This window comes from Spea bombifrons, chromosome 2 (assembly GCF_027358695.1).
Source record: "Spea bombifrons isolate aSpeBom1 chromosome 2, aSpeBom1.2.pri, whole genome shotgun sequence".
Lineage (NCBI taxonomy): Eukaryota > Metazoa > Chordata > Amphibia > Anura > Pelobatidae > Spea > Spea bombifrons.
In genome coordinates, this window is record NC_071088.1 from 4,895,759 (window position 1) to 4,908,103 (window position 12,345).

The window sequence follows — 12,345 nt, forward strand, 5'->3', positions numbered from 1 at the left end:
ATGTGGTAATTGAGAAGACCTACAGCACGTCACCAGGATGGCCGAGTGGTTAGGGCGTTGGGCTCAAGATCCGATGGACAAATGTCCGCATGGGTTCGAACCCCACTCCTGGTGGTAACTGCTTTATCTTTTGAGGAGTGCAATCTTACTTTAGTAGAGGCCATTGAAGTAGCTCAAGAGGGAATAGAGAAGTGAGATGTGGAATAGCATAATGTGGTAATTGAGAAAGAACTTCTCCTGTTACTAGGATGGCTGAGCGGTTAAGGCATTGGTCATAAGATCCTAATAGACAAATATCTGTGTGGGTTCGAACCTTCCTCCTGGTAATGGCTCTTCCCAGTTTTGAGGAGTGCAATGTTACCTAAGTTGATGCCATTGAAGTAGCTCAAGAGGAAAATTAGAAGGAAATCAAAACAGAAAGACACAGCTACCAGGATTCAAAAGAGAGGTGCTTAAATTGTTGCAGGTAAAGTGCTTGTTTTTAAGAGAAGTGAAAGTGGAACAGTATAACGTGGTAATGGAGAAAAACCTCAGCTCGTTACCAGGATGGCCGAGTGGTTAAGGCAATGGACTTAAGATCGCAATGGATCTTAAGGTGTCGCACCTAAAATACTCGTTTCTTAGAGAAGTGAAAGTGGAGTAGTATAATGTGTGTGTGGTGCAATCAAAGCATATAATCCGGTAACAACCAATTCTCACAAGTCAAGAAAGAACAGAGAGTTCTGTGGTAGGAAACCAAAGCTATTTATCAGCATAGCCAAGTGGTTAAGACCTTGAACACAATGGCCATGTGCAAATAGCACCCCTATTTTAATGCTGGCTATGCATTTAAGGATATTGCAATTACAGAAAACATATTGTGTCTCGTTAATACACCGCTGCAAACAAGAATAGCTGGACTTCTAAATCCATGGGTCTAAAGTGCTGATTTGTTTTGTAGGGGTTCCCCTTCAAATATTTCACTTTTCATGGCCAAACTCAGCCAGACATAAAGCTAAAAAAAAGAGCCAACATCTCAAACAGCTTGGAAATAGCTGGTTGGTCACAGCACATTGGCTGGTCATCAGAGCACGCAAAAAAAAACATATAAAAGGTCCACTTTGGCGTCTCTTGACTACCAAAGTCTTTGCCACGCATTCTTTAATTGCGCAAAGCAACCTGTCGTTTAAATGACGGTATCACCTCAACAGAAGCTGTTTTTGTAAACCATGTTACTGTTGAACAAATAGAAGGTGATTTTGCTGTCAAAGAATTAATTGCTTTCACCAGCTTCTGCAAACGGTAATGTCCATACTGTTAAGGTATGAAACATATCAGGGTGAAATTGACAGCAACTGGATTATTACAGAGGTAGAACAACAGAACCGGTGAATTTCTTTACACAACAGCAGCTGACCGGGATGGCCCAGCGGTTAAGATGTTAGACTTAAGATGAAATGGACAAATGTCCGCGTGGGTTTTTTGAACTGGCTGCTTTCCCTCTTAAGGAGAGCAAGGTTACCAAATTTCCATTTAATTTGTATATCCCAGCCCTTTAAGTGAACTCGCCTTACCTAAGAGCAGTGCTTAAAATATTAATAGATGGACCTCACCAGAAATATCTCAACTATCTTGCTATTAAGTGTACATCTACCATGTATGTATGTAAAAGGCAGATGAATGATCAGCCCTTGCTGATTAAAAGGAACTTCCCATTTGTATTAAAGCTTCTTGCAACATTTATAACGCATACAACATTTAGTCATCCAGGTCCTGCATTTGTGGTTTTTACTGTCGAAATCAAATAGTGGCAACAGATTTGCATTCTATGTCAGTGACCTCAAAACCACTGGTTCGTTTTATGTTGTTTTGAATCCATCTTATGCAAATCATCAGACTTTATCTCAACGCTGTTTATGCAACGGTAATTAATGCCAAATGCAAGTTGTTACATTAACGCTTTACCATCGGCTTTCCTATTTGGAGATTTTTGCAATTCAACACACAACTTGAAAAGATAAAAAGTCAGAAAATATATATTATAGTCCTTATCGCTTTTTTTTGTGCTTTTATTTCTAATTGTATCTTCATACTTCGCTGATATTATTGTCCACCTTTATTTGTTTTTGTGTCGACTGAGCAGGAGTCGTTTATTGGTTTATATGTCACTTGAATAACATCATTGTGCATGCAACTATGACACCTAGAGGTTTATTCACTAAACAAAGAAAAATAAATACACAATAAAAACATCTCTGAGCATTATGAAGGACCAACCTTGTTACATATACACCAATGAATGGGGTCTATTAATTATTAACCCCTTAATGACAAAGCCTGTACATGTACGGGCTCAAAATGCATTGTTTTCTAAGGGTTTAGGGACCGCCCATTGTCCTTAAGAGGTTAAGGGTTAGTGCGACTTACTACCCTCTACTGAGGACGCATGCCCTCACATGTTAACAACCGCAAAACAATTTGGATATTCACTAATATATGGCTTGTTTGCAAGCACATGCAACTGTCTGCAACTTAAAATTTTGAATGTTTTAGGTAAGGGTATGTGATTTTAGTGAGATGTTACATGTCCCTGTATGAAACTTGCAATATTATGCCCCCATTTAATTAATAAAAATATAATTAATAGGAGGGTCCCCAGTGTCACTTTTAACCAAGGCAGGTGATTATTGCCCAGCCCTTCCCACCCCATGCACAGTTTTATATTCTGGATAGCCATATGCCTTTCCCATGCATGTTTAAATTCCCTCACTGTACTAACCTCTACCATTGCTGCTGGGAGGCTGAGTTTATTGGTCACTGTCATGTACCTAAAGAGTGAATGTGATGGAGAAATTTACCTATTAACTACCAATCAAGGCCTCTGATCACGTACAGGGTAGGCTGCTACACAGAGACACATTGCCTTGGATTACTAACCAACTCCTCCACGCGCCAAGTCCCAAACATATGGTATACGGGTCAGGTGCAAAGCCTAGGACAGTGTTCTAATTCACACTGACAGCTTGACTGACACCTGGGGGTCAATGAATCGTCAGGATTTTTTTAAATTAACATAAATTTCCTGTAAAACCAGTCAGCTACTATGAATTGTGCAGTTAACATGACATTTGTGTGGATGTGAGCTGCATAATTGTCAGACTCACACAAGTTACTCCTAATACTTGTTAATGTGTTCCCTCCAATAAAGGGGATCACTAAACTAGTCACTGAACTAAACACTCCATGAACAGCGTTGCTTCTTTGATTGCCTCTAATAAAAGTAAGACATTCAAGTCAATAAAGGGTGTAATGCAACCTCCAACCACCGGGGGCTTTCTTTCTTCTTCTCATATTTTGGTATGGTCCTTTTACACTGGCCAGATTATTTGCAAAGACTTCTTCTCCCTCTATTCCACAGGACAGGGCATGATGGGAGGGTGAGTGGCAAACCTCTCCAAAGAGCTAATATGATTTTATCCACATTCCCAATGCCAGCCAACAGGGTATAAGTGGGGTCTGTGCCTCCGTGATGAATTTTATTAGATTGTAGCCACATCCTACTAGGCATAGGATGCATTCTGTACCATCTATAGTTTTGTTTATTCTACCCCACCAATCCAAAGACCATTGAATGGGGTATGAAAGGGTACTGGAAGGCTCTGTACCTTGGTTGACAGGGGCCTGGTTGTGCATATTCTGGAATTTAATTTTTTTATACAGTTTTTTTTAATGTATTCTTAATCACTTTTTACATTTATTTTCCAAGTTGCAGGTGAGGGCATGCAGGTTAACCTCCCAACCGTTTGCCAGTAGCTTGCTAAATGTACAGCTCCATTCATGCGCAAATGAATATATTTGCAAATATACAACTTGATTTGTAAGTATTGGCATGCGAAGGCTTGTGATTTCTTCCAAATGATCCCTTATCTCAAGTGACCACTTGACTTCTTATTGAATAGATCCAGCTAGCAAACCGTGAGAGTTCTCTGGCATGTGTACATTATGAAATCAAACAATCTGGTTTAATGTGCATTATTGCTGAACAACATTTCAAATATAAAGGGAACAGTAAAATGTAACCCAAAATTGGTGTATTTTACAAATGTCAGCTTCTGATTTAAATTTGCAAAGCAAGCACCTTCTGTTTACCTCTTTTTAGTATTAACCAATCTTACACTTTGCAAGTAAGAAAATTTAGTGTTAGCAATTTTGATAAATAAAGCTGTGTCCGCTTAGCATTACGGGTCTAAATGCGCTGGCAGAGAATATAGCCAGCAAATCTAAGCACGGCACATGATAAATGAGCCTGGGGATGTTTAAGGAGCCTCTGCAAAGCTTGTTAGATAAACTGTTTGGTTTATTGCCCAGTCATCCTCTGTGACCTGCAAATATGCATACTAAAGCCTTTTGTTACATTTTAAAAGCCACGAAAGCCAAAGGAATGGCGGTGTTTATTTAACCCTTGGTGTACTAAGCGTAACAGGTGTTTGTAGAAAGAGCAACTTTGGTAAATCCGGAAAAATAGGCAGAAACATTTCATTGTTGGATATGGTGATTTGCACCACTTCCAGAATTTAAATTAAAGAAAACCTACAGTGTAGTAGGACCCTGTTGTGTGGGCAACATCTGACCCACGCAAGGGTTAAAACACTGCATTGGAGGGGGGAGTTTAGGCAGACTCAGTCAGGGGAGGGGGTTGAGGGCTATTACCCCTAGGGCTAGACTGGTGTAAAGACTTTGGGGCACAACCTGGTGTTTTTTCTGATTGTGTTTACAGCCGACACAATGTCTAGTGTAAGAAGGGCTGTCAGTGGCATGTACATGATGACAGCGAGTGGTACAGAATAGCAAACAATTATAACCTTATTGGGATCAGTCTATTCTCACACTCTATGCCAGATATATTATGGGCTGTTTTATTAACCCCTTAAGGACAATGGGCGGTCCCTAAACCCATTGAAAACAATGCATTTGTACGTGTACGAGCTTTGTCATTAAGGGGTTAACGGGAATCTTGGTTGGATTTATCCAGAGTAGACTGGTTTTTCCATTCTCCATGCTCTGGACCGTAAGAGATCTTGGCCACGTACCTATCCGTCACTCTACTAGCATCTGCCATTTCTCACAGTAAAGAAAAATGCACATTTTAAGCACACGTTACAACCACAACAAAAATATCGGGAGAAATGTCTATGCAGGAGTATCTCTGGGATTAGGGAAAAATGAATCCACGTTTGTGACATCACTTGGATGCAAATTAATGATTCTACTTGCTTCAGATCAGAGCTTTACATAGATCGCTGTCGATTCCCTGTACATACTGTTACCAATTACCCCAGGTAGAAAGTTTCCTTTAAACAGCTATGCTATGAATGATTAATGCCCCAAATGGCAAATACGTATTGCAATTTAGTATTTTTTTTTCCTTTGAACTCACTAATGCATTATGAGTATTTATAACCTGGATGAATCACAGCTATCTATCTAAATCAATTACAGCACTCTACTGGGTGTAAAGGTCCTCCCGACTGAAATCAGTTATCACTGACAGTAAAGGCATCTGGGAATTAGGGAAGATGAAAGCCTGTTTCACTTATGTTAACATAAGTCTTGGACTGTTACATAGTGTAATGGTTTTATTATGTCATCGACTGGTTTAATGTAACTGCCTTGTAAATGAAAATTCTATCTTTCATGTGCAAGCCGAAAAGGTGTTTCTTTTCCTTCTTCTTCTTCTTCTTAATGGAATTTAAAAAGTTTATCAAATGGATGGAAATCTAGTCAGTTACCGGGGTCATTTTTTCTTATTTTGATGTGGTCAGGGGAAAAAGCAATAGCATTACAGGATCTATTACCTAAAGTGGCTTCTAGATTCCCCACCAAGAATGATAAAAAGGGAGAAAATAAACTAAACATGATTATACCTGAATTATGAAAATCTAATTTTGCCTCATTCTTTAACACATTGGGACATATATGCCTGTCCCCTAATAGATGGTAAGCTCAGAATAGCAGGACCGTAATGCATTTTAATTATGACTCCTGGGCCCGGTCACGACAGGGTTAATTAGCTAAGTATAGTTATAAAACTTAGGCCTCAGATGTCAACAAATACAGATCACTGTGCCAAATAGATAAGGAAACGCCAAAGCACAAAAGAACAACATGGCGAAGGACCTCTGTTTAAAGTGCCCGGCCAGCACCATAGAATAGAGGGCCACCTAGAGATAAAACCATGACGCCCCTGAAAGATTCTGGAAAGTCCCCACAATGGCTATAAAAACACCACGGCCGCGACCACAAACTTTGAAGCCTCACCTGCGGTGTTTGCACGGGCGGCCCAGGGATCCTTGTGTCCGAGACAAATGGCTCTTCGAAAGGACTGTTCTGAAGGGTTGCCCAGTCCTTGCTGAGTCTTGAGTTGATCGGCTAGAAGAGTGATAACTACTTGGCTTGGTGATGACATTTGACACTATAACATTGCTGTGATATTGATTGATTGCTTAACTCATTTTACACACACATATATATACATACATACATATAAGTTTGCACACATAACTATTTTCTATCTGCTATAGTAAGAGTTCTGTACCAGTATGGCTTAACATGGGTTAATGTTATTGTCAGTTTTGTAAATTGTCATTTCTAATCTAATTTTTTTTTTTTCTGTCTTTCTGCCCCGTATTGTAATAGCGCTACGGAATGAGCTGGAGCTCTATAAATAAACGTAATGTAAAGCAATCACTCTCTCACATTTACGTTCTCTTATGTTTTCTGAATGTCCCCCTACCTTCTCTGTCGTCCACTTCTGCGCCTTGCATCTCCACTTCCGTTTCTCGCATCATAGGGCAAAATGGCGGCGCTTCCGGTGATGTCTTCTCTCCCGATCCTCCAATGAGGAGGAGAGGACATCAGGGGAAGCTGTGCCGTTTTGGCGGAGATTCCAGTGACGGCATCTACTCAGACCATCCAGTCGGGGGGAGAGGACGTCACCAGAAGCTCCGCCATTTTGGCAGTTATTTTAGGAAGCAGAGCTGCAAGACACGGAAGCGGATGGTCAGCAGAAAAGGTCGGTAGACATTCAGACAATGTGAGAGAACTGGAATGGACGACAATCTGTAGCTTTTTTCATAGTTTTCATCCGTTTTGTGGGGGGGCTGGCCTCGTTTTCAGAGATTTGTACGAATCCACAAGTTGAGTCTGTAACCATGTTGCTAGATAAACGTATTTTGCATTTATATATATATATATATATATATATATATATATATATATATATATATATATATATCCCAGCCACATTTAGTAAAACCGAGGTACAGCTGTTAAATAGACAGTTATTCCTAGAGGTTTGTGAATCAAGCAGTGTGTGATTCCTGTTTCTTCGAAAAATATTGTGTAAACTAAAAAAAAATATTACTGCACTTGGTACATATTCTTATATAAAAAAGGAAAAATATAACAAAAATAAAATAAAAATATTTTTCCAAGTTTAACAGTTTTTTTCTTGACCTGCACCAGCTAATTAGACCTTTATTTATCTTGATGTCCTTTTCACTTTTTAATGGTATCTGTGGCAGTTTCAAGCTAGCTGTCTATTATTGCAATAAAAAAAAAACCTGTGCTACTTTTCCCCTCATTATTTCTAACATACAGCACCTTACTATCGTTCTTCACTTCCCGGTAACAGTTCAAAAAACAGCTGTTTATATATATACTGTATTGGCCCGAATATAGGCCGCACTTTTTCCCCCCACTTTAAGTCTTTAAAGTGGGGGTGCGGCCTATATTCGGGGTCTAGCGCCCGACGCCCGGGACATGCAGTCCCGGGCACCGGGCAGGCAGCGGGGTCAGGATACAGATCCCCCGCAGCGGTGCAGGGGACCTGCATCCTACTCCCCGATACGCTCAGACAGCCTCCCCTGCCAGCACTTCCCACGGGGGGAGTGCCGGCACGGGAGGTTGTCTAAGCGCATCGCGTGGACGTTCACCGGCAGCGGCGATGCGCCGCTGCCGGTGAACGTCCGCATGATGCATTTTACATCCCCCCCCCGACTTACCAGAGCAGACTCCCGGGTGTCTTGCAGGGCCGGCGGAAGACATCTACGCAATACGCGTATACAACTTCCGGTGCCGGCACTTCCGCTGAGTGCTGGCACCGGGAGTTGTATACACAATGTGCATAGATGTCCCCCTCCGGCCCCGCAAGACACTCGGGAGTCTGCTCTGGTAAGTCGGGGGGGGGACAGAGTGGCAGCATATCTCGGGGGGGGGGACAGAGTGGCAGCATAGGTTGGGGGGGAGGACAGAGTGGCAGCGTATCTCGGGGAGGGGGAGAGGACAGAGTGGCAGCATATCTCGGGGAGGGGGAGAGGACAGAGTGGCAGCATATCTCGGGGAGGGGAGAGGACAGAGTGGCAGCATATCTCGGGGAGGGGAGAGGACAGAGTGGCAGCGTATCTCGGTGGGGGGGGAGAGGACAGAGTGGCAGCATGTTTTTTTGGTGCTTTTTTAAAGAAAAAAACTTTTTCTTTAAAAAAGCACCAAACTTTTAGGGTGCGGCCTATATACGGGGGCGGCCTATATCCGAGCCAATACGGTATATATATATATATATATATATACCAGTGTGTGTGTGTATATATATACATATCTAAAATGTAACTTTTTTGCACATGCTTAAGTAAAATAAAGTATCAAGACACGGGACATCAACTGTATCAAGTTTAAAGCTGGAACACCGTTACCTGGTTAATCGTCAGTTAAAGCATAAGGATTGTTCTCATTAAGCTGAGTTTACTTGCTCACAAAACCACACCAAATAAAAATGAAGAACACAAAGAGAATCATCGCAGGTGTAACAATTTTTACCTTGGGTTTGACATCCCGGGGAGTGTTTATCCTCGCTGGCACTTACAGGAGATCCTGGCCTCTGCATAGTTGAGAGTTAGGGGTTAATATAGCAGTTTGGCTGAACCTCCACCGAGTAATACTTCAGGGTATTAGAACACAGAACACAGGAATCGAACGCTATAATGTTACGTGTAACCTGTATGTATTCGGTTAGAAGAGTGAGAACAAAGATTTCAATAACATCAAATAGATATATATATATATAGCAAATCAACAACTATATCTCATCCACCCAGATCACCCCCCTCCACAAATGATTAGGAACCCACCATTGTGTGGTTTGTTCAGTTGCCCGGGGTAACAATGAAGCACACAGATGTTGGGGCTCTTGATGGAGGTAGCACTACCCCTGAAGTGGATAGCGGTGTTGCTGATGCTTTAAGTTGGGGCAACTCTCTGTACCTGCTCTTATACTCAGGGTCTGGCCTGTAAATGGTCCCGAGTACCTTCCTTTGAGTGCGGCTTCTGGTGTAGTTTGCCAGCTTTTGATCTCACAGGCTGGCTTTATTCCTCCTCAGAACACTGAACCCAATGGGGAGCACAGATTTCCCTCAGCCACACGGCGGCCTGGCACAGGAATAATTAGCTCTAAGTAATGTCAGCTCTTGGTCGCAGATACTAGTGGGGCCCTCAGAAGAAGAAATAAATACAAATCTTGATGAGTCTTCCTGCAGAGACAAATCCCCCCTCTTTCTACTACTTTCGGCCTTTCTCTCTCCTAACCACTACCAAGCAGCCTGGGCAAAAAAAAAAACACCAGAAAAACCGTCACTTCCTATTGGCTGAAAGCCATGTCCAGTGTACACTCTATACCCTGGAAGTCTATTCTCTATGGTAACTTGGGGTATATTGATACCAGGGTTACACAGGTCCAAAGTAAATGCACAGAGTTATACTATAATTCAAAGGTTTCGTGCTGAATAGGCACCCAAATATGCTCCAAATCATCTCTATATACATTTGCCCTGTTTTCCTGCCCCGCAACTTTAATATGCATTTAGTGAGGCTGCTTGGGGCAGTAAACTATGCCCTTAAATTTAAAAAGATTGCATTACCGGGCAATAGTTAGAAAAAAGTCAGAGCGTGAACAAAAATGCATGAGGTGGGTATGACCATACCTGGGAACTTTCCAAGTTTTGCCGGAGCTGCTTTCCTGGGTCACCGCGGGGAAACTCTCTTGGTTGCAGGAGCGGCATTGCGGCACTCCACACTCCTCGCCTACTTCCCCTCCAAAAATGTCCTGCAACGTCAGTGGGACCACTCGCCAACGTCACAGGACCGCTCACCCACATCCTGCAATGGGGGGCTCCAAGTAGCACCCATTCCAGGTATGGGAATGTCTATAATGGGTTGGGTATAAATAGGAATATAAGGGCAGCTGGCAGATTTAGGTATAGCTACAATTAAGCTATTTTGCCTCTTTATCTGTTCCTAAAAAATTGTGACACTCTGGGCATATGCCTAATCTTGTGGAGAATCCATGCAAGTTGCCACAACATTAGCACGCAGTCCACAAGAAGTGAGAAGCATTTTCTTTCTGGAGAGGTTTCCTTTTTCTTGTGTATCTAGGCATGTCGCTGGTTGTATCTGCCATTGTATGCGTCCTAGACCCTTCTGTCCGCAGCAATAGACATCATCTACTATATGGTACTAAGCATTATCATAGTATTATTTACTTCACTTTGGGAACAATGTTATCTCAAAATATAATCCAGGATGGAATTAGGCACCGGAATGGCGGCTATCATTCTTTCATTTAATAATTTCATGGTTATTTTATCATTTAATATTACAGCAGAAATATCCGGCAGGATAGACCCATCAGTCCTCAAATTCTATGTTTCTATGTTAGATGTATGGTTAAGCCGGAATTATATGTGATACAAATCAACCACTATAAGTATGAAGGCTATGAATGTATTACCCTATATCTATAGGTTTGTATCACCCTCTCTTATTAAACATTTGAAGAATTCTGCTTAATCAGAACATACTGTAAAGAGCAAATAGAAGTGGGAGAGATATCATTTTTGGAATGTACCCAACATTGGTTATAAACCTCATCCCCATGAGCTGCTCCTGCAAGAAGAGCTAAGATGGCCCTGTACAAAGCAATGTTAATGTGGGAGTTGTTTTTAAATAAATGTTAAAAGATTTAAAATGTTACGAATATTCCTATATCACATATCATGGGATACAGAGATGGAAAGGGTTTTAGACTCAACAAGAAAGGCAAGCGGAATTAATGAGAGCTTGCACCAGCCGCAGATCAGAGGTAGGAACTGCAGGCGAGGTAATCAAAAGATACAAAGCCGCAACAAGAAAAAGAATAAGGTTACGCATCAGACCTTTAGCTGTAGAGCGGTGTGAAAGTGTTTATCCTAGCAACATTTTGAAGCTATGAAAAATTACAGCCCTTTATGTGTCTTTACTCTTTTCTCAAAGTAAGCAGTTTCCATTAACCAACAATAAGTTGACAAGTAAAGCTTTCAACAGCACCGTCCAATAATGGGAGACTTCTATGTTTACCTTCCTTCGCCACGGACTGCGACCCAGCGTTTTAAATGCAAGCATCAGTCTTTGTTAACATGCTCTAAAGAAGACAGAAACACAAGGGAAACAACACAGATCCACGTTACAGAGGTGAAAGGGAAACAAACTGTATCAAGAAATGTAGGTTTCGTAAGAAAGTCTACTTTAAAGAAAATAAATCATAGAAAAGGTCCGGAAGACAAGCTTCACAATATTTTCCGTAACTGAGTAGCTTAGTTTCAACGTGACATTCTGATGTTTGTTTTTTTTATATTTTGTCTATTTTAACCCATATCACTAGTTTGCTTCAAATCATATTATGCGTACGGGAAGTCATACCCTTATGCTAGTAATGTTTTTTGGTTTGTCCGGTTCTGATGCAGCTTTAGTCCTCCAATAAGTTGGTCTGTATATTCCTTATTCTCTCTTAGAATCTCCAAACGTCGCCATTGATTACATGAATGACTTGGCTTGGAGATCGGTACCTAAAAAGAACCCCTGTGATGTTCATTGAAATGTCTAAGTGACCCCAAACTTTTGAAAGTTAGTGTATATTGATCAGGAATAGCTACCCAAACACTGCAAAATACTTAATACTATGTTTAAAGAGGTAAAGAGGTAACGAGGAGTAACAATATGACGTGGACGGATTGAGAAACTGTTTACAACCATTATAGATTATTATATATGTAGTGCTGATGATTATAGTCACCCTAGGGCTCCACCAAGTGTGTTATTATTTTTTGATATGCGTAGCACCATCATGTTCAATTGCGCTGTACAATGCATAAACAGGACCAGTGACGTATCCAGGGCAAGGCTTGGGCGGCAGGTCGAGAGGGCTGCAAAACTGAGGTCAGAGTGTCCCCTTGGGCAATCAGGCTCCATGGTGTACCGTTGTTCAATGGGCTAGCTACA

The 12,345-nt window shown here is 41.4% G+C and overlaps 1 non-coding gene across 1 annotated transcript; it reads left to right on the forward strand.

The window, feature by feature from the left end:
* The first annotated feature begins 31 nt into the window (after nt 1-31).
* TRNAL-CAA (transfer RNA leucine (anticodon CAA)) lies at nt 32-114 on the forward strand. Its single transcript has one exon. It is a non-coding gene; the product is annotated as a tRNA-Leu (tRNA).
* Nucleotides 115-12,345: the final 12,231 nt, after the last annotated feature.